Below are 22,898 nucleotides of genomic sequence, written 5' to 3'. Positions count from 1 at the left end.
AACGGCATCTTCGTATGTAGCTGCTACGCTCCCCCAAGGTGGACTGTAGACCAGTTCAGCCTAATACTGGAGCAGTTAACCGAGCAGTTGATCGATCGGAAGCCGGTAGTCATTGGTGGTTGCCAACGACCATACCATGTTGAAAACACCGGTTCTCGTCCGATCACCGAAGTTAAGCAACATCGGGCGCGATTAGTACTTGGATGGGTGACCGCTTGGGAACGTCGCGTGTCGTTGGCTTAACTCCGCTAGCGAATGACGGATCTCAATAGTAGCATGTCTGTAATAACATACGTACATGGAACTATTGAGAACCACAGCTACAGGTCCAAAGCCCTGGTAAAGGAGGATGGTTGTGATGATCCGGGCCGAGATCACCACGTAAAGCAAGGTAGGGCATAACCCCAATTCCAAGGCGTGAAGCGACCCGTGCCGAGGGATGAGTGATCGAGGGGGTGAAAAAGATGCTCGATCGTTAACGGAGCCTGTGGGGTACCTGGGCAACCCCCACAGTAAGCGTCCCTTACCACGCTAATGCGGAGCTCTGGCGTTGCGGACATATATTTCTCGCGCTACTCGTGGGACTTTACATGGAGACAACTAAAAATAAAAACAAACAGACGGAGGTGCCAAACCCCTTCGCTAGAGGTGGTTTGGCGAGGTCTCCCCCCCGTGGGGAGAGTAGTGGAGCGATGAGTGCTGCATCTGAAAACACTAGTGACTCCCCAGCAGCGGTAGGCAATAGCCCTACCAATGCAGCGGAGGGGCCAATATCTGCGATGCGCAAAGTAGCGCAGCAACTCGATTCTATAATCGACTTCGCTAGCGCAAAGCAGAATATAGCCAAGGAGTTGAAGTTGAGCCTCCTGGAGCTCCGGAAAGCTGTTCGTGTCGCAAGACAGGAACAGCAGGCCTATGTTGAGAGGGTGGAATGTCGGGAGAGGCCCGACAGAGAAACCCAGACAGTGGCCTCCAATAGGGAGGAAAGAGAGAAGGTCGATAGAGGTTCACAGACAGTGGCCTTTACCTTCTATGGAGCAGCCACGTCGATCGGAGCGGCGACCGAGTTCCCCTCGAAGGGAAAAGGAAAGGGCAATCGCAAGACGGCATCGAATGCGAAGCGCCCTAGGAAGTCGCCAGGCGAGGGTGCCAAAACCGACACCACTCGGCGTGCAACCGTCAAGGTCAAACGCCGCTTGGGTGAGGTAAGCGAGGGCGAGAGTGACCTCGCTGTGGAGAGCGATGGTACCAGCAACCCGACACGACCGGGGCAGGGGGGCTCAAACCCCTGGACGCTGGTCACCAAGAAAAAGCCGGCACCGAAACCGGAGGTACCGCGGCCTGCGAGGAAGGCCAAGGACAGAGGCGAAGCCTTGTGGTTAAAAACCGACAAGGACAAATATGCCGATGTCCTTAAATCGATGAAGGCGGCCGAAAGCCTCTCGGCCCTTGGGCAGGATGTGCGTAGCGTAAGACGCACCAACACGGGAGAGATGCTCCTGGTGCTGAAGCGAGGCGCACAATCAAGTGCAGTATACAAGGCCTTGGCCCAAGAGGTCCTTGGTGAGGGCGCCCAAATCAGGTCGCTAGGTGCGGAAACAACTCTCCAGTGCAAGCACTTGGACAAGTTCACGACCGCAGAAGACGTCGTCGCAGCCGTCAAGGAGCACTGCGACGTCACAATCGAGCGGGCCTCTGTGCGATTGAGAGACGGACCCTCTGGCACCCAAGTAGCCTACCTCAGGCTACTGAAGGCGGATGCCAAAAAGGTAACCGAGAAAGGGAAGCTGAAGATCGGCTGGTCGGTATGCCCTATTAGTATACCCCAGTCGCCTTCAGTGGATAGGTGCTATCGGTGCCTTGAATCCGGCCACAAAGCATACGAATGCAAAGGCATAGATAGGAGCAAGCTATGTCGTCGCTGCGGCGAGGAGGGACATAAAGAGCGGGGGTGCACTAAGGCATATAAGTGCCTTATCTGCACCGCTAAGAAGCAAGCCCATAAACATGCTATGGGCGGTCCTTCGTGTCCCTTCGGTGAGTTAAATAAGAAGAAGCCGTGAGAGTCACACAGCTAAATCTTAACCATTGTGCAGCAGCCCAACAGCTGCTGTGGCAGTCGGTCTCGGAGTCGAGGACAGATGTCGCCCTCTTATCAGACCCGTACAGCATCCCTGCCGGCAACGGCAATTGGGTGTCGGACGGGTCTGGAATGGTGGCAATCTGTACAACGGGACGGTTCCCGGTTCAAGAGGTAATACACCCCTCCGCCGAGGGTGTGGCGATTGCCAAGATCAATGGTGTGTTCTATTGCAGCTGCTACGCTCCACCAAGGTGGCCAATAGAACAGTTCTACCAGATGATCGACAGGCTCTCGTCGGACCTCGTGGGCCGGAAACCGGTAGTAATAGCGGGAGACTTTAACGCTTGGGCAGTGGAGTGGGGCAGCCGCTGTACAAATAGCAGGGGTCAACCGCTAATGGAAGCGCTTGCGAAACTCGATACTGTGCTAGCTAATGATGGCTCCGCTAGTACATTCCGTAGAAACGGAGTGGAGGCGTGGATTGATTTGACCTTTGCCAGCCCGAGTCTGGCTCCAGGCATGGAATGGAGGGTAGACGAAGGCTACACCCATAGCGATCATTTAGCAATCCGCTTTAAGATCAACTATGGTGTGCAGCATCCGAGGGCGGGAGATCCCTGTCAGGTACGCGGGTGGAAGTCCAATCACTTCGACAGCGAAGCTTTCACCGCGGCCCTGGGACTGGAGGCCAACACCGACAGTCTAAGCGGGGATGCGCTGGTAGCTGTTCTATCACGCGCGTGCGACGCCACTATGCCGAGAAAAACACTGCCAAGAAACGGTAGATGCCCGGTATACTGGTGGAGTGCCGAGATTGCAGCTCTACGGTCAGCCTGTCTCAGAGCTAGACGTAGGATGCAAAGAGCTCGCACCGAGGATGCAAGAGAGAACCGCCGTGAAGTGTTTCGAGCTGCGAAACTGGCCCTTAACAAGGCTATTAAGAGCAGCAAGAGAGCGTGTTTCGACAACCTGTGTGAGAGTGCCAACGCGAATCCGTGGGGTGACGCCTACCGGATTGTGATGGCCAAGACCAAAGGGGGCTCCTCACCCCCAGAACGGTCTCCGGACCGGTTGGCAACGATTATCGAAGTACTCTTCCCGTCTCGAGCCACAAGCCCCTGGCCACCTGCACTACGAGACAGTGCGGGCACGGTCGAAATGGTGGCTCCAGTGACGAATGAAGAACTACTCGCAGTGGCTAAATCCCTAGCAATGAACAAAGCTCCAGGGCCGGATGGAGTTCCAAACAACGCTCTCAAGGCAGCGATCATAGCGAACCCGAACATGTTCAGGCTAGCTATGCAGAGATGCCTTGACGAGTGCCGTTTCCCCGATAGATGGAAAAGGCAGAAACTGGTGCTGCTGCCGAAGCCCGGGAAGCCGCCAGGCGACCCATCGGCGTACAGACCAATCTGTCTGATAGACACGACTGGCAAACTGCTTGAGAGGATCATCCTCAACAGGCTCACCCCGTACGCGGAAGGTACGGACGGTCTGTCAAGCAACCAGTTTGGCTTTCGGAAGGGTAAGTCCACAGTGGACGCTCTCAACTCAGTGATAAATACTGCCGAGATAGCGATCCAACGAAAAAGGCGAGGTATTCGATACTGTGCGTTAGTGACACTCGACGTGAAGAACGCATTCAACAGCGCAAGCTGGGATGCCATCGCGCTCTCGTTACACCGGCTTAGTCTACCGGTGGGTCTGTACCGGATCCTGGAAAGTTACTTCCAAAACCGCGTACTGATATATGAGACCGATGCCGGTCAGAAAAGGGTTCCGATTACCGCCGGAGTCCCGCAGGGCTCGATCCTAGGCCCGGTGTTATGGAACCTCATGTATGACGGGGTTCTGAGACTGAAGTTCCCTCCTGGGGTCAAGATCGTCGGCTTTGCCGACGACGTAACCTTGGAGGTCTACGGGGAGTCAATTCCTGAGGTAGAACTAACCGCAGAACACGCGATTAGCACGGTGGAGGAATGGATGAGCGCGAGAGGCCTGGAGCTCGCTCATCATAAGACGGAGGTAGTTATCGTCAACAACCGCAAGTCGGCACAACATGCAGTTATCCATGTGGGAGAAGTCGCGATCACTTCACAGCGAAGTCTGAAGTCTCTCGGAGTCATTATAGACGACAAGCTGACCTTCGGCAGCCATGTAGACTATACGTGCAAGAGAGCGTCGACTGCTGTTGCGGCACTATCGAGAATGATGTCCAACAGCTCAAAGGTGTGCGCCAGTAGACGTAGGTTACTGGCAGGCGTTGCCGTATCTATCCTCAGGTACGGCGGCCCGTCATGGTCAAGAGCACTGAGGGTAACCAGTTACCTACAGAAACTGGAGAGCACCTACCGCGTGATGTGCCTCAGAGTGATATCTGCCTACCGCACGGTATCACACGATGCATCCTGCGTGATAGCGAGCATGATGCCAGTCGGGCTGGTCATTCGGGAAGATGAGGAGTGCTTTGAGCTACGTGGAAATAGGGGAGCCCGCGAGCGCACCAGGGCGACCTCGGTCGCCAGATGGCAGCGTAAATGGGACAACTCCTCGAAAGGTAGGTGGACTCACCGGCTGATACCTAGCATATCGAGCTGGGTGGGAAGACCCCATGGGGAAGTTCACTTCCACCTGACACAATTCCTGTCAGGCCATGGCTGTTTCCGCCAGTACCTCCACAGGGTCGGGCACGCGGAGGTCCCAGTCTGCCCGGACTGCCCAGGTGTAGATGAAACTGCCGAACACATACTGTTCGTATGTCATCGGTTCGACGTCGAAAGAAGAGCAATGCTTGACGTCTGTGGCTGGGACACAACCCCTGATACCCTTATTCAGCGGATGTGTCAATCGGTGGAGAAGTGGAACGCAGTCTCGGCTGCTACCATCCAGATTGCCAGTAGGCTACAGGTAATCTGGCGAACCGAGCAACAGACGACGGGCACGGCTAACTAGTGATTGGTTAGCTGGAGCGAAAAAGGCCAAGCGCAAAATAAGAGAGTGAATGGTCTATTCATGCCGAGGTAGGTTGGCGCAGCGAATGGCAACCGCGTAAGGGGTAAACCCAGCCACCCCGAAGCAAGACAGAAGAGTGAGTGTATAGGCGTATAAGTGGACTGCCTCATGCCAAGACGGGAGGGTCGTAGCGTAGTATGTTGGAACTAAGCTATCGATGCCTCATGGCGTGGCAGAGGAGTGAAAGGGTGAGCATCCAAGTCAGTCTCACACTGCATGTTAAGGGTGAGCATAAAAGTCAGCCTCACAGGTTGGTAGAGGCTAGCACAAAAGTCAGCCTAGCAAGGAATGAAAAAGGTGAGCACAAAAGTCAGCCTCGCATGGTATGTCAGAAGTGGGGCCTAAGAAAAATGTCCCACATGGGATGCCAGAGGGAGTGACAAAGGTACAATAGAGTGGCACGATTGAGAGTGAATCAGGTGATAGGGTGAGCACCCAAGTCAGCCTCACATGGTATGGGTAGGGCGAGCACAAAAGTAAGCCTAGCAAGGAACGAGTAAGGTGAGCACACAAGTCAGCCTCGCATGGAACGTAAAAGGTGAGCACAAAAGTCAGCCTCATGTGGGAGTGTTTGAGAGTGAATCAAAGTGCGATTGAGAGAGCACCCAAGTAAGCCTCATACAGGATGTATGAACGCGTGAGTGAGAGTGAATGAGTACATTTAGTACAGCCATCCCCCCAGAAGTAATACCGAGAGGTAGTTCCTGGGAGGAATGATGGCGGAGCCCAATGGAGTTTAGTCGGTATTAATGGCTGGTCAACATTCGAGTCCGACACGCCCCCAGTGCACCCCGTGCGGTAGATTGGACCCTACCAATAGCACGTGTACTGGGCTAGGACATAAAGGTCTAATCCATTGTAAAAAAAAAAGTCGTTAGTGGTGACTTCAACGCCTGGGCTGTGGAATGGGGCAGTAGAGTAACCAACACAAGAGGGTGTATCCTGCAGGAAGCTCTAGCGAAGTTAGACGTACGATTGTGCAATGAAGGCTCTGTTAGCACATTTCGGAGAGACGGGAGGGAGTCTATCATCGACGTCACATTCTATAGTCCCTCATTGACGGCGAACATGAATTGGAGAGTATGCGAAACGTATACGCATAGTGACAACCAGGAGATTCGCTACCGTATCGGTCAACGGAACCCCGCGGCAGTACAGAGAAGAGTTACCGGCGAACGAAAGTGGAAGACGAAAGCCTTCAACAAAGACCTCTTTGTTGAGGCACTTCGGCCGAAAGGCGGGACCGAGAACGTGGATGCGGCTGACCTAACAAGAAGGATTGTGGCGGCTTGTGACACCACAATGCCGCGAAAACTGGAACCACGCAACAAACGGTGTCCAGCTTACTGGTGGAACGAGACGCTTAGTACGTTACGCGCTGCTTGTCTCAGAGCCAGAAGGCGGGCCCAAAGAGCAAGGTCGGAACCATATAGAGAAGAGCGTAAGGCAGCGTTTCGGGAAGCTAGGGCCGCTTTAAAACGGGAGATCAGGCTTAGCAAGTCAGAGTGCCACAAGGAGCTATGGCGAGAAGTAGACGCCAATCTCTGGGTGACGCATACCGAGTCGTGATGGCGAAAATGAAGGGTCCGAAGACGCCAGCCGAAATGTGTCCGAGCAAGCTGAAGATAATCGTCGAGGGTCTTTTCCCGAAGCACGATCCAACTATATGGCCACCGACACCCTACGGCGAAGAAGAAGGAACAAGCACGGATCGGCAAGTGACTAACGACGAGCTAGCAGAAGCACCGAAGCGACTAAAATCAAAGAAAAGCCCTGGTCCGGATGGAATACCAAACGTGGTACTGAAAGTTGCGATCCTGGCATATCCGGACATGTTCAGGATAGTGATGCAGAAGTGCCTAAATGAAGGCAACTTCCCCGAAATGTGGAAGGTCCAGAAGCTGGTGTTGCTGCCGAAGCCAGGGAAGCCACCGGGCGACCCGACCTCGTACAGGCCCATATGCCTGCTGGATACACTCGGAAAACTCCTGGAAAGGATCATTCATAACAGGTTGACAAAATTCACGGAAGGTGAGCGCGGACTGTCCAAGATGCAGTTCGGTTTCCCCAACGGAGCATCGACAGTGGATGCAATTCGGATAGTGCTCGAGAGTGCTGAGAAGTCATCTAAACAGAAGCGAAGAGGAGATCGATACTGCGCTGTGGTCACGATAGATGTGAAGAACGCGTTCAACAGTGCCATCTGGGAAGTCATCGCTGCAGCGCTGCATAGAATGAGGGTTCCCGACTATCTATGCCAGATCCTGAAGAGCTACTTTCAGAGCAGAGTGCTGCTGTACGAGACGAGCGAAGGACAGAAGTCATTGTGTGTCAGAGCGGGCGTTCCTCAGGGCTCCATTCTCGGTCCAACCCTTTGGAACGGGGTGTACGATGGGGTCTTAACGCTGCAGCTGCCTAGGAAAGTAAAAACTTGGGTTTCGCGGACGACGTGTCACTAACGGTGATGGGTGAGACACTTGAAGAAGTGGAGGTGTCGGTGATGGAGACAATAGACGCGATCGAGAGCTGGATGAACGGGGTCAAGCTGCAAATAGCTCACCACAAGACGGAGGTGTTGTTGGTCAGTAACTGCAGATCGGTTCAACGGATGCAGATCGACGTCGGTGGGCACGTGATTGCATCGAAACGTGCATTGAAGCAATTGGGAGTTATAATCGACGACCGGTTGAGCTTCAACAACCACGTTAATTACGCCTGTGAAAAGTCGGCGAAGGCAACTAACGCAATAGCGAGAATCATGCCAAACGTCGGCGGTCCGAGAAGCAGCACGAGACGTCTGCTATCTACTGTTTCGTCATCGATACTCCGATATGGGGTTCCTGCCTGGAGTGCTGCGCTGAAAACCAAGCGGAACCGTGAAAAGCTAAACAGGACATTCCGACTGTGAGTCGCGAGTGCCTACAGAACAATATTGTCGGAGGCAGTATGCGTTATCGCCGGGATGATCCCCATCTGCATTACCCTGGCGAAGGACGTGGAATGCTACCAGCGGAGAAATGCACGTAACGCTAGGAGACTGGTTCGAGCGGACTCGTTGGCTAAATGGCAACAGGAGTGGGACAACGCGGAGAAAGGAAGGTGGACCCACCGACTCATCCCAAATGTGTCGGCCTGGGTACATAGGAAGCATGGAGAGGTGAACTTCCATTTGACGCAGCTTTTGTCCGGGCACGGATGCTTCTGGAAGTACTTGCATCGGTTTGGACATGCATCGTCACCCCTTTGCCCGGAGTGTGCGTCTGTGCAGGAGACACCGGAACACGTGGTCTTCGAATGCCCTAGATTCGAAGAAGTTCGTAGGAGTATACCTGGTATGACAGTGGACAATATCGTCGAAGAGATGTGCCGTGACGAACATACCTGGGACGCTGTCAACAAAGTGGTCTCGAGCATACTCTCCGAGCTGCAGAGGAAGTGGCGAAGAGACCAGCAAGAAGCTGCAAATCGGGTTTCGAGAGAAATTCCGCCGCCGGGGAACTCTCCAACTGTGTAGACTAGGTCCACCGCCGGGGACCAGTTGAGTAGTACATGACGTAGCACCGAGTTGGGTCGTCGGTGCGCCTGGGAACCGGACGTCAAGCTTCACCGGAATCGCTGAACCGACCTCGACATCCTACCGGGTAGCTCGTGGGTAGGCTAGATCCACCGCCGGGGATTAGACCGAGTAGACCGCGTTGCAGAGCTAGCAGTGGGTCGTTGTAGCGCTGGTGAACCGGAAGCTACGCTCCAACCGGAATCGCCGGATAGACCTCAGCACCTAGTGCATGGCCTGTTGAGTAGGCTAGATCCACCGCCGGGTACTAGATCGAGTAGATCGGGACGACGCGGAGAGCTAAATGGTTCACAAAAACGAACATCGGAATCAGGAGAAATCTACCGCTCGGTTGCAGGAGAATAGGCTAGATCCATTGTTGGGGACTAGACTGAGTAGTTCGCGAACAAGTGAGGGCGGGAGCTGAATGGCTCATCGGGAAAGTAGAGCGAAACGGAACGAGAGGGAGCCAAAGGGCTCAAGAAATTGTGGTGCTAAAACAAAAGAATCGGTATCGGGAGAGCCTCCTTCGCCGGGGAACTCTCCGTCGGCGTAAGCTAGATCCACCGCCGGGGACTGGACTGAGTAGACCGCGACGAAATACCACCAGTCGCAGGTCGTTGGGGCATCAGCGAACCGGACGCCCTGCTCCACCGGAATCGCCGAACTGACCTCGACATCTGGTTGGTTGGCTCGGTTTCGGGAGAACTTCTCTCGCCGGGGAATTCTCCGTCGGAGTAGGCTAGGTCCATCGTCGGGGACTAGACCGAGTAGTTCGCGAACAAGTCTGGTGCTCAATGAGTAAACGGCGCTGAATGGTGCGAGAAGGGAGTTGCGGTGCTAACTGGCACAAGGGACTATGCTATATTTCACCCTAAGGAGGAAAATTTGGTAAAAACCAAAATTTCTCCCTAGGGTGAAAATTTGTTGGTAAAACCAGTCTTTGTACAGGAGGGCACAAATCCTTATTTCATACTTAGTTGTGTTTCGGCTTCGCCTCATCAGAAACCGACACTAACTTATTGTCGGAATAGATTAACGCCGGCTTGACGCAAATCCCTTAAAACTAAAACACACTTTGTGTTTCAATCGAACGACTGATCAAACGTGATGTCCCGTTCGAGCAGAAGTTCTGTTTATGCCGATGAGACACAGTGAAGCCGAAACTTGTCTTGGCTTAGCAGGCCTATGCGAAAGCACTATGCTATATTTCACCCTAAGGAGGAAAATTTGGTAAAAACCAAAATTTCTCCCTAGGGTGAAAATTTGTTGGTAAAACCAGTCTTTGTACAGGAGGGCACAAATCCTTATTTCATACTTAGTTGCGTTTCGGCTTCGCCTCATCAGAAATAGGCCTGCTAAGCCAAAACAAGTTTCGGCTTCACTGTGTCTCATCGGCATAAACAGAACTTCTGCTCGAACGGGACATCACGTTTGATCAGTCGTTCGATTGAAACACAAAGTGTGTTTTAGTTTTAAGGGATTTGCGTCAAGCCGGCGCTAATCTATTCCGACAATAAGTTAGTGTCGGTTTCTGATGAGGCGAAGCCGAAACGCAACTAAGTATGAAATAAGGATTTGTGCCCTCCTGTACAAAGACTGGTTTTACCAACAAATTTTCACCCTAGGGAGAAATTTTGGTTTTTACCAAATTTTCCTCCTTAGGGTGAAATATAGCATAGTGCTTTCGCATAGGCCTGCTAAGCCAAGACAAGTTTCGGCTTCACTGTGTCTCATCGGCATAAACAGAACTTCTGCTCGAACGGGACATCACGTTTGATCAGTCGTTCGATTGAAACACAAAGTGTGTTTTAGTTTAAAGGGATTTGCGTCAAGGCGGCGCTAATCTATTCCGACAATAAGTTAGTGTCGGTTTCTGATGAGGCGAAGCCGAAACACAACTAAGTATGAAATAAGGATTTGTGCCCTCCTGTACAAAGACTGGTTTTACCAACAAATTTTCACCCTAGGGAGAAATTTTGGTTTTTACCAAATTTTCCTCCTTAGGGTGAAATATAGCATAGTGCTTTCGCATAGGCCTGCTAAGCCAAGACAAGTTTCGGCTTCACTGTGTCTCATCGGCATAAACAGAACTTCTGCTCGAACGGGACATCACGTTTGATCAGTCGTTCGATTGAAACACAAAATGTGTTTTAGTTTTAAGTGATTTGCGTCAAGCCGGCGCTAATCTATTCCAACAATAAGTTAGTGTCGGTTTCTGATGAGGCGAAGCCGAAACGTAACTAAGTATGGCACAAGGGAGCCGAAGGGCTCGGTGAATTAGACAGTCTGAAGTTTGCCGCCCAGACTGTACTCGTAGGGGAGGAGTACTAAGCCTCAACCCACAACTAGCTTTCCGACTGCCATGCAGAACTTGTCAGTCTCTGTGGATGGTAGAGAATTGGTGGGGTGTAGAGGAGTGGGACTGTAACCCTGCGGAAGAAACGAACTAGTAAGTAGTTGAATTAGAGTGTGTGCTATGCACATAAAAACCCCTCCCCGAAGTAATGCCGTAAGGTAGTGCCGGGGAGGAATCAGGTTCTGGGCAAGAGCAGTGGTTTTTAGCGGGTCGGGTGATGGCAGCCCAAACCGGTTCCCTGAGACATTGGGGTTTTTGTACATTTTTCCTCACTCAGGGTTTTCCTGAAATTTTTTTTACTCCTCTCTAAAAAACACACACACACGCACACAGACATTGTTCCGCTAGCGAAATGACGGATCTCAATAGTAGCATGTCTGTAATAACATACGTACCTGGAACTATTGAGAACCAGAGCTACAGGTCCAAAGCCCTGGTAAAGGAGGATGGTTGTGATGATCTGTGCCGCGGTCACCACGTAAAACAAGATTGGTCATAACCCCAATTCCAAGGCATAAAGTGACCCGTGCCGAGGGATGAGTGATCGAGGGGGTGAAAATGATGCTCGATCGTTAACGGAGTCTGTGGGGTACCTGGGTAACCCCCATAGTAAGCGTCCCTTACCACGTTACTGTTCGTGTCGCAAGACAGGAACAGCAAGCTTACGCCAAGAGGGTGGAATGTCGGGAGAAGTCCGACAGAGAAACCCAGACAGTGGCCTCCAAGTGGGAGGAAAGAGAGAAGGTCGACATAAGTACCCAGACAGTGGCCTTCACCTTCTATGGAGCAGCCATGTCGCTTGAAACGGCAGCTTAGTTCCCCCCGAAGGGTAAACGCAAGCGCAATCGCAAGACGGCGTCGAACGCGAAGCGCCCTAGGAAGTCACCAGGCGAGGGTGCAAAAACCGACACCACACGGCGTGCAACCGTCAAGGCCAAACGCCGTTTGGTCGAGGTAAGCGGGGGCGAGAGTGCCCCCGCAGAGCAGAGTGATGGTACCAGCAACCCGGCGCAACCGGGGCAGGTGGCTCAAACCCCTGGACGCTGGTCACCAGGAAGATACCGGCACTGACACCGGAGGTACCGCGGCCCGCGAAGAAGGCCAAGGACAGAGGCGAGGCCATGTGGTTAAAAACTGACAAGGACAAATACGCCGACGTCCTAAAGTCGATGAAAACGGCCGAAAGCCTTTCGACCCTTGGGCAAGACGTGCGTAGCGTGAGACGCACCAACACAGGAGAAATGCTTCTGGTGCTGAAGCGAGGCGCACAATCTAGTGCAGTGTACAAGGCCTTGGCCCAAGAGGTCCTTGGTGAAGGCGCCCAGGTCAGGTCGCTAGGGGCGGAAATGACTCTCCAGTGCAAGCATCTGGACGAGTTTACGATCGCAGATGATGTCGTCGCAGCCGTCAAGGAGCAATGCGACGTGACAATCAGGCGGGCCTCTGTGCGTTTTAGAGGGGGACCCTCCGGCACCCAAGTAGCCTACCTCAGGCTACTGAAGGCGGATGCCAAAAAGGTTACCGAGAAAGGTAAACTGAAGATCGGCTGGTCGGTATGCCCAATTAGTATACCCCAGCCGCCTTCATTGGATAGCTGCTATCGGTGCCTTGAGTCCGGCCATAAATCCTACGAGTGCAAGGGCATAGACAGGAGCAAACTATGTCGTCGCTGCGGCGAGGAGGGGCATAAGGAGCGGGGTTGCACTAAGGCGCACAAGTGCCTTATCTGCACCGCTAAGAAGCAAGCCAGTAATCATGCTATGGGCCGACCTTCGTGTCCCTTCGGTGAGGTAAATAAGAAGAAGCCGTGAACGTTACACAGGTAAATCTTAACCATTGTGCAGCAGCTCAACAGCTGCTGTGGCAGTCGGTCTCAGAGTCGAGGACAAATGTCGCCCTCCTATCAGACCCGTACAACATCCCTGCCGGCAACGGCAATAGGGTGTCGGACGGGTCTGGAATGGTGGCAATCTGTACAACGGGACGGTTCCCGGTTCAGGAGGTAATACACTCCTCCGCTGAGGGTGTTGCGATTGCCAAGATCAATGGTGTGTTCTATTGTAGCTGCTACGCCCCACCAAGGTGGCCAATAGAACAATTCAACCAGATGATCGACAGGCTCTCGTCAGACCTAGTGGGCGGAAACCGGTAGTAATAGCGGGAGACTTTAACGCTTGGGCAGTGGAGTGGGGCAGCCGCTGTACAAATAACAGGGGTCAAGCGCTTGCGAAACTCGATACTGTGCTAGCTAATAATGGCTCCGCTAGTACATTCCGTAGAAACGGGGTGGAGGCGTGGATTGACGTAAAATTTGCCAGCCCGAGTCTGGTTCCAGGCATGGAATGGAGGGTAGACGAAGGCTACACCCATAGCGATCATTTAGCAATCCGCTTTAGGATCAACTATGGTGTGCAGCAGCCGAGGGCGGGAGATCTTTGTCAGGTACGCGGGTGGAAGTTCAATCACTTCGACAGCGAAACTTTCACCGTGGCCCTGGGACTGGAGGCCAACACCGCCAGTCTAATCGGAGATGCGCTGGTAGCTGTTCTATCACGCGCGTGCGACGCCACTATGCCGAGAAAAACCCTGCCAAGAAACGGTAGATGCCCGGTATACTGGTGGAGCGCCAAGAGTGCAGCTCTACGATCAGCCTGCCTCAGAGCTAGACGTAGGATGCAAAGAGCTCGCACTGAGGATGCAAGAGAGAACCGCCGTGAAGTGTTTCGAGCTGCGAAATTGGCCCTTAACAAGGCCATTAAAAGCAGCAAGAGAGCGTGTTTCGACAACCTGTGTGAGAGTGCCAACGCGAATCCGTGGGGTGACGCCTACAGGATCGTGATGGCCAAGACCAAAGGGGGCTCTTCACCATCAGAACGGTCTCCGGACCGGTTGGCGACGATTATCGAAGTACTCTTCCCGTCTCGAGCCACAAGTCCCTGGCTACCTGCACTAGGAGACAATGCGGGCACGGCCGAAACGGTGGCTCCGGTGACGAATGAAGAACTTTTATTTATTTATTTATTTATTTCGTCAATCGATGTAGACTACAGATTTCCTTAATTACTAATGTGTACTACTCGCAGTGGCTAAATCCCTAGCAATGAACAAAACTCCAGGGCCGGATGGAGTTCCAAACAGCGCTCTCAAGGCAGCGATCATGCGAACCCGAACATGTGCCTTGACGAGTGCCGTTTCCCCGATAGATGGAAAAGGCAGAAATTGTGCCGTTGCCGAAGCCCGGAAAGCCGCCAGGCGACCCATCGGCGTACAGACCAATCTGTCTGATCGACACGACTGGCAATTTGCTTGAGAGGATTATCATCAACAGGCTCACCCCGTACGCGGAAGGTACGGACGGCCTGTCAAGCAACCAGTTTGGCTTTCGGAAGGGTAAGTCCACAGTGGACGCTCTCAACTCAGCGATAAAGACTGCCGAGATAGCGATCCAACGAAAAAGGCGAGGCATTCGATACTGTGCGTTAGTGACACTTGACGTGAAGAACGCATTCAACAGCGCAAGCTGGGATGCCATCGCGCTCTCGTTACACCTGCTTAGCCTACCGGTTGGTCTGTACCGGATCCTGGAAAGTTACTTCCAGAAAACCGCGTGCAGCTATACGAGACCGATGCCGGTCAGAAAAGGGTTCCGATTACCGCCGGAGTCCCGCAGTGCTCGATCCTAGGCCAGGTGCTATGGAGCTTCATGTATGACGGGGTTCTGAGACTGAAGTTCCCTCCTGGGGTCAAGATCGCCCTTGTAGGTCTACGGGGAGTCAATCCCTGAGGTAGAATTAACCGCAGAACACGCGATCAACACGGTGGACGAATGGATGAGCGCGAGAGGCCTGGAGCTCGCTCATCATAAGACGGAGGTAGTTATCGTCAACAACCGCAAGTCGGCACAACATGCAGTTATCCATGTGGGAGAAGTCGCGATCACTTCACAGCGGAGTCTGAAGTCTCTCGGAGTCCTTATAGACGACAAGCTGACCTTCGGCAGCCACGTCGACTATACATGCAAGAGAGCGTCGAATGCTGTTGCTGCTCTCTCGAGGATGATGTCCAACAGCTCAAAGGTGTGCGCCAGTAGACGTAGGTTACTGGCAGGCGTTGCCGTATCTATCCTCAGGTACGGCGGCCCGTCATGGTCAAGAGCAATGAGGGTAACCAGTTACCTACAGAAACTGGAGAGCACCTACCGCGTGATGTGCCTCAGAGTGATATCGGCCTACCGCACGGTATCACACGATGCATCCTGCGTGATAGCAAGCATGATGCCAGTCGGGCTGGTCATTCGGGAAGATGTTTCGAGCTACGTGGAAATAGAGGAGCCCGAGAGCGCACCAGGGTGACCTCGGTCGCCAGATGGCAGCGTGAGTGGGATAACTCCTCGAAAGGTAGGTGGACCCACCGGCTGATATCAAGCTGGGTGGGAAGACCCCATGGGGAAGTTCATTTCCACCTGACACAATTCCTGTCAGGCCATGGCTGTTTCCGACAGTACCTCCACAGTTTCTAGCACACGAAGGTCTGAGCCTGCCCGGACTGCCCAGGGGTAGACGAAACTGCCGAACACATACTGTTCGTATGTCCTCGGTTCAACGTCGAAAGAAGAGCAATGCTTGACGTCTGTGGCTGGGACACAACCCCTGATACCCTTATTCAGCGAATGTGTCAATCGGTGGAGAAGTGGAACGCAGTCTCGGCTGCTACCACCCAGATTGCCAGTAGGCTACAGGTAATCTGGCGAACCGAGCAACAAACGACGGGCACGGCTAACTAGTGATTGGTTAGTTGGAGCGAAAAAGGCCGAGCGCAAAAAAGGGAGTGAATGGTCTGTTCATTCTGGGGCAGGTTTGGCGCAGCGACTGGCAACCGCGTAAGGGGTAAACCCAGCCACCCCGAAGCAAGGCAGAAGAGTGAGTGTATAGGCGTATAAGTGGACTGACTCATGTCTAGATGGGATGGTCGTAGCGTAGTATGTTGGGACTCAACTATCGATGCCTCGTGGCGTGGCAGAGGAGTGAAAGGGTGAGCATCCAAGTCAGTCTCACACGGTATGTTAAGGGTGAGCACAAAAGTCAGCCTCACATGGTATGGTAGAGACTAGCACAAAAGTGAGCCTAGCAAGGAATGAAAAAGGTGAGCACACAAGTCAGCCTCGCATGGTATGTCAGAAGTGGGGCCTAAGAAAAATGTCCCACATGGAATTCCAGGGGGAGTGATAGAGGTATAATAGAGTGGCACGATCGAGAGTGAACCAGGTGATAGGGTGAGCACCCAAGTCAGCCTCACATGGTATGGGTGAGGCGAGCACAAAAGTAAGCCTAGCAAGGAATGAGTAAGGTGAGCACACAAGTCAGCCTCGCAAGGAACAAAAAAGGTGAGCACAAAAGTCAGCCTCATGTGGAGTGTTTGAGAGTGAATCAAGGTGCGACAGAGAAAGCACCCAAGTAAGCCTCATACACGACGTAGGATCGCGCGAGTGAGAGTGAATGAGTACATTAAGTACAGCCATCCCCCCCGAAGTAATACCGAGAGGTAGTTCCGGGGGGGGGAACGATGGCGGAGCCCAATGGAGTTTGGTCGGTATTAATGGCAGCGTCACCATTCGAGCCCGACACGCCCCCAGTACACCCCGTGTGGTAGCTTGGATAGCACGTGTACTGGGCTAGGACGTAAATGTCTTCTCCATTGTAAAAAAAGACATTGTTCCAAATCGTCGAGCTGAGTCGATTAGTGTATAAGACTCTACCCTCCGGGCCTCGGAAAAAGTCTTGAAAGTTTGAGTGTATTCAATACATTTTTTTTCTAAGAAATGTAAAACAGTTCAGGAAATCGATTGAAAATACTTGGAATGACTGCACGAATCGTGTTTACCCGTTTCACCCCAATTCTCCCTTATACAAGTGTAAACTTATACTTACTCGACATTTCAGATAGAGGCTGAAAGCGGCTAGTAAAAAGTATTTTTTTATGTTAAATACTTCAGGAAATCAATTGAAGGTAGCTAGAATGTCCGCACGAAACATGTGTCCCCGTTTTACCCTAAGTTCCTCTCATAACTCAAGTATGAAGTTAAACCTGCCTGTACTTCTCCGAAAGAGGCTGAATGCAACTGATGAGTAAATAGTAATTCTTGTGTACAAAAAATTCGTGTTCAGCCTCTTGCTGAAATAATAAGTAAAGTATAAAATCACACACACATTACGTGAAGAATTGGAACAAAACATGTATACACGTTTCGTGCGGTCATACTAGCTATGTCCAGTCGATTGCCCGGAATTTTGTACATAAGAATTACTACTTTTCATCAGCCGCATTCAGCCTCTTTCCGAGAGGTACAGGTACAAGTTAACTTCACATTTGGGCTGTGGGAGAAACTTGGAGTAAACGGGTACACATATTTTGTCCAGTCATTCCAACTATCGATTCCCTGAACTATATAACCTAAAAAAATTACTTTTAATCAACCACTTTCAGTCTATATCTGAAATGATGAGTAGGACATGATTTCACACATATATTATGTGAATAATTGGGGTAAAACAGATACAAACGTTTTGTGTGGTCATTCCAACTATAATTCTCCGGATTTGGTTACATAAGAATTACTACTTTTCATCAGCCGCATTCAGCCTTTTTCCGAGAAGTACAGCCAGGTTCAAATTCACACTTGAGTTATGGGCAGAATTTTGGGTAAAACGGATACACGTGATTTGTCCCGTCATTCGAACTATCTTCAATCGGTTTCCTAGATCATTTGGCATAAAAAAGTTACTTTTGATTAATTGCTTTCTGCTTTTCTTCTGAAATATTGAGTAAGGTGTATCACCAAACTTTTGTTATGTGAATCTTTGGGGTAAAGGGGATACAAACGTTTCGTGCGGTCATTCCAAATATCTTCAACCGATTCCCCGGACTTTTGTACATAAGCATTATTACTTTTCATCAGCTACTTTTCGAGAAGCACAGCCAGTTTAAACTTTCCACTTGAGATATGGGAAGATTTGGGGTAAAACGGGTACACACGTTTTGTGCGGCCATCCTAACTATCTTCAATCGACTCCCTACATTTCTTTGCATAAGAAACACTACTTTTAATCAACCGCATTCAGCCTCTTTCTGAAATGTAGAGCCAGGTTTAACTTTATACGTGAGTTATGGGAGGAATTTGGGTTAACGGGTACACACGTTTCGGGCGGCCAGTCTTACTATATTTAAGCGATAACCTGGATTTTTTGCCTTTCTCATATAAAGAAAGGCTATGCAATCACTTTAAAAATCGACTTTTTAACCGAGGCCCGGAGGGCCGAGTATCATACACCATTCGATTCAGTTCGTCGAGATCGGCAAATGTCTGTGTGTGTTTTTTTTTTTTTACAATGGAGAAGACTTTTATGTCCTAGCCCAGTACACGTGCTATTGGTAGGGTCCAATCTACCGCACGGGGTGCACTGGGGGCGTGTCGGACTCGAATGGTGACCAGCCATTAATACCGGCTAAACTCCATTGGGCTCCGCCATCATTCCTCCCAGGAACTACCTCTCGGTATTACTTCTGGGGGGATGGCTGTACTAAATGTATTCATTCACTCTCACTCACGCGTTCATACATCCTGTATGAGGCTTACTTGGGTGCTCTCTCAATCGCACTTTGATTCACTCTCAAACACTCCCACATGAGGCAGACTTTTGTGCTCACCTTTTACGTTCCATGCGAGGCTGACTTGTGTGCTCACCTTACTCATTCCTTGCTAGGCTTACTTTTGTGCTCGCCCTACCCATACCATGTGAGGCTGACTTGGGTGCTCACCCTATCACCTGATTCACTCTCAATCGTGCCACTCTATTGTACCTTTGTCACTCCCTCTGGCATCCCATGTGGGACATTTTTCTTAGACCCCACTTCTGACATACCATGCGAGGCTGACTTTTGTGCTCACCTTTTTCATTCCTTGCTAGGCTGACTTTTGTGCTAGCCTCTACCAACCTGTGAGGCTGACTTTTATGCTCACCCTTAACATACAGTGTGAGACTGACTTGGATGCTCACCCTTTCACTCCTCTGCCACGCCATGAGGCATCGATAGCTTAGTTCCAACATACTACGCTACGACCCTCCCGTCTTGGCATAAGGCAGTCCACTTATACGCCTATACACTCACTCTTCTGTCTTGCTTCGGGGTGGCTGGGTTTACCCCTTACGCGGTTGCCATTCGCTGCGCCAACCTACCTCGGCATGAACAGACCATTCACTCTCTTATTTTGCGCTTGGCCTTTTTCGCTCCAGCTAACCAATCACTAGTTAGCCGTGCCCGTCGTCTGTTGCTCGGTTCGCCAGATTACCTGTAGCCTACTGGCAATCTGGATGGTAGCAGCCGAGACTGCGTTCCACTTCTCCACCGATTGACACATCCGCTGAATAAGGGTATCAGGGGTTGTGTCCCAGCCACAGACGTCAAGCATTGCTCTTCTTTCGACGTCGAACCGATGACATACGAACAGTATGTGTTCGGCAGTTTCATCTACACCTGGGCAGTCCGGGCAGACTGGGACCTCCGCGTGCCCGAACCTGTGGAGGTACTGACGGAAACAGCCATGGCCTGACAGGAATTGTGTCAGGTGGAAGTGAACTTCCCCATGGGGTCTTCCCACCCAGCTCGATATGCTAGGTATCAGCCGGTGGGTCCACCTACCTTTCGAGGAGTTGTCCCACTCACGCTGCCATCTGGCGACCGAGGTCACCCTGGTGCGCTCGCGGGCTCCCCTATTTCCACGTAGCTCAAAGCACTCCTCATCTTCCCGAATGACCAGCCCGACTGGCATCATGCTCGCTATCACGCAGGATGCATCGTGTGATACCGTGCGGTAGGCAGATATCACTCTGAGGCACATCACGCGGTAGGTGCTCTCCAGTTTCTGTAGGTAACTGGTTACCCTCAGTGCTCTTGACCATGACGGGCCGCCGTACCTGAGGATAGATACGGCAACGCCTGCCAGTAACCTACGTCTACTGGCGCACACCTTTGAGCTGTTGGACATCATTCTCGATAGTGCCGCAACAGCAGTCGACGCTCTCTTGCACGTATAGTCTACATGGCTGCCGAAGGTCAGCTTGTCGTCTATAATGACTCCGAGAGACTTCAGACTTCGCTGTGAAGTGATCGCGACTTCTCCCACATGGATAACTGCATGTTGTGCCGACTTGCGGTTGTTGACGATAACTACCTCCGTCTTATGATGAGCGAGCTCCAAGCCTCTCGCGCTCATCCATTCGTCCACCGTGCTAATCGCGTGTTCTGCGGTTAGTTCTACCTCAGGAATTGACTCCCCGTAGACCTCCAAGGTTACGTCGTCGGCAAAGCCGACGATCTTGACCCCAGGAGGGAACTTCAGTCTCAGAACCCCATCATACATGAGGTTCCATAGCACCGGGCCTAGGATCGAGCCCTGCGGGACTCCGGCGGTAATCGGAACCCTTTTCTGACCGGCATCGGTCTCATATATCAGTACGCGGTTTTGGAAGTAACTTTCCAGGATCCGGTACAGACCCACCGGTAGGCTAAGCCGGTGTAACGAGAGCGCGATGGCATCCCAGCTTGCGCTGTTGAATGCGTTCTTCACGTCGAGTGACTAACGCACAGTATCGAATACCTCGCCTTTTTCGTTGGATCGCTATCTCGGCAGTATTTATCACTGAGTTGAGAGCGTCCACTGTGGACTTACCCTTCCGAAAGCCAAACTGGTTGCTTGACAGACCGTCCGTACCTTCCGCGTACGGGGTGAGCCTGTTGAGGATGATCCTCTCAAGCAGTTTGCCAGTCGTGTCTATCAGACAGATTGGTCTGTACGCCGATGGGTCACCTGGCGGCTTCCCGGGCTTCGGCAACAGCACCAGTTTCTGCCTTTTCCATCTATCGGGGAAACGGCACTCGACAAGGCATCTCTGCATAGCTAGCCTGAACATGTTCGGGTTCGCTATGATCGCTGCCTTGAGAGCGTTGTTTGGAACTCCATCCGGCCCTTAAGCTTTGTTCATTGCTAGGGATTTAGCCACTGCGAGTAGTTCTTCATTCGTCACTGGAGCCACCATTTCGACCGTGCCCGCACTGTCTCGTAGTGCAGGTGGCCAGGGGTTTGTGGCTCGAGACGGGAAGAGTACTTCGATAATCGTTGCCAACCGGTCCGGAGACCGTTCTGGGGGTGAGGAGCCCCCTTTGGTCTTGGCCATCACAATCCGGTAGGCGTCACCCCACGGATTCGCGTTGGCACTCTCACACAGGTTGTCGAAACACGCTCTCTTGCTGCTTTTAATAGCCTTGTTAAGGGCTAGTTTCGCAGCTCGAAGCACTTCACGGCGGTTCTCTCTTGCATCCTCGGTGCGAGCTCTTTGCATCCTACGTCTAGCTCTGAGACAGGCTGACCGTAGAGCTGCAATCTCGGCACTCCACCAGTATACCGGGCATCTAGCGTTTCTTGGCAGTGTTTTTCTCGGCATAGTGGCGTCGCACGCGCGTGATAGAACAGCTACCAGCGAATCCCCACTTAGATTGTCGGTGTTGGCCTCCAGTCCCAGGGCCGCGGTGAAAGCTTCGCTGTCGAAGTGATTGGACTTCCACCCGCGTACCTGACAGGGATCTCCCGCCCTCGGATGCTGCACACCATAGTTGATCTTAAAGCGGATTGCTAAATGATCGCTATGGGTGTAGCCTTCGTCTACCCTCCATTCCATGCCTGGAGCCAGACTCGGGCTGGCAAAGGTCAAATCAATCCACGCCTCCACTCCGTTTCTACGGAATGTACTAGCGGAGCCATCATTAGCTAGCACAGTATAACAACCGATCTCATTTCTTTATGCAAGTATATTTTATCATTATCCTTTGTTTGTCCTACATTAGCTCTATCAAATTTTAATTCCCCTCCTATCGAGTTTCGCAAGCGCTTCCATTAGCGCTTGACCCCTGCTATTTGTACAGCGGCTGCCCCACTCCACTGCCCAAGCGTTAAAGTCTCCCGCTATTACTACCGGTTTCCGGCCACGAGGTCCGACGAGAGCCTGTCGATCATCTGGTAGAACTGTTCTATTGGCCACCTTGGTGGGGCGGCAATCTTGGCAATCGCCACACCCTCGGCGGAGGGGTGTATTACCTCTTGAACCGGGAACCTTCCCGTTGTACAGATTGCCACCATTCCAGACCCGTCCGACACCCAATTGCCGTTGCCGGCAGGGATGCTGTACGGGTCTGATAAGAGGGCGACATCTGTCCTCGACTCCGAGACCGACTGCCACAGCAGCTGTTGGGCTGCTGCACAATGGTTAAGATTTAGCTGTGTGACTCTCACGGCTTCTTCTTATTTAACTCACCGAAGGGACACGAAGGACCGCCCATAGCATGTTTATGGGCTTGCTTCTTAGCGGTGCAGATAAGGCACTTATATGCCTTAGTGCACCCCCGCTCTTTATGTCCCTCCTCGCCGCAGCGACGACATAGCTTGCTCCTATCTATGCCTTTGCATTCGTATGCTTTGTGGCCGGATTCAAGGCACCGATAGCACCTATCCACTGAAGGCGGCTGGGGTATACTAATAGGGCATACCGACCAGCCGATCTTCAGCTTCCCTTTCTCGGTTACCTTTTTGGCATCCGCATTCAGTAGCCTGAGGTAGGCTACTTGGGTGCCAGAGAGTCCGTCTCTCAATCGCACAGAGGCCCGCTCGATTGTCTGTGTGTGTATGTATGTGTGTGTATGTGTGTGTGTGGCATTTAAACTCACACAATTTTCTCAGAGATGGCTGAACCGATTTTCGCAAACTTAGTTTCATCTGAAAGGTATAACGCTCCCATAAGCTGCTATTGAATTTTTAGTTGATCCGACTTCCGGTTCCGGAG

General features: G+C 52.0%; 1 protein-coding gene and 1 non-coding gene across 8 annotated transcripts in view; one reads left to right on the top strand and one right to left on the bottom strand.

Annotated features, from left to right (window-relative positions):
• LOC131678512 (nose resistant to fluoxetine protein 6) overlaps window positions 1-22,898 on the bottom strand; it is a 1,156,332-nt gene that overhangs the window by 41,085 nt on the left and 1,092,349 nt on the right. The gene's annotated exons all lie outside the window — the stretch shown is intronic.
• On the top strand, window positions 122-240 carry LOC131686276 (5S ribosomal RNA). The gene has a single exon (XR_009304958.1). It is a non-coding gene; the product is annotated as a 5S ribosomal RNA (ribosomal RNA).

Source organism: Topomyia yanbarensis, chromosome 2, assembly GCF_030247195.1.
Source record: "Topomyia yanbarensis strain Yona2022 chromosome 2, ASM3024719v1, whole genome shotgun sequence".
In the NCBI taxonomy this organism is placed as follows: Eukaryota; Metazoa; Arthropoda; class Insecta; order Diptera; family Culicidae; genus Topomyia; species Topomyia yanbarensis.
The sequence above is the reverse complement of the archived record's forward strand: the minus strand, read 5'-3'. Positions and strand labels throughout refer to the sequence as shown.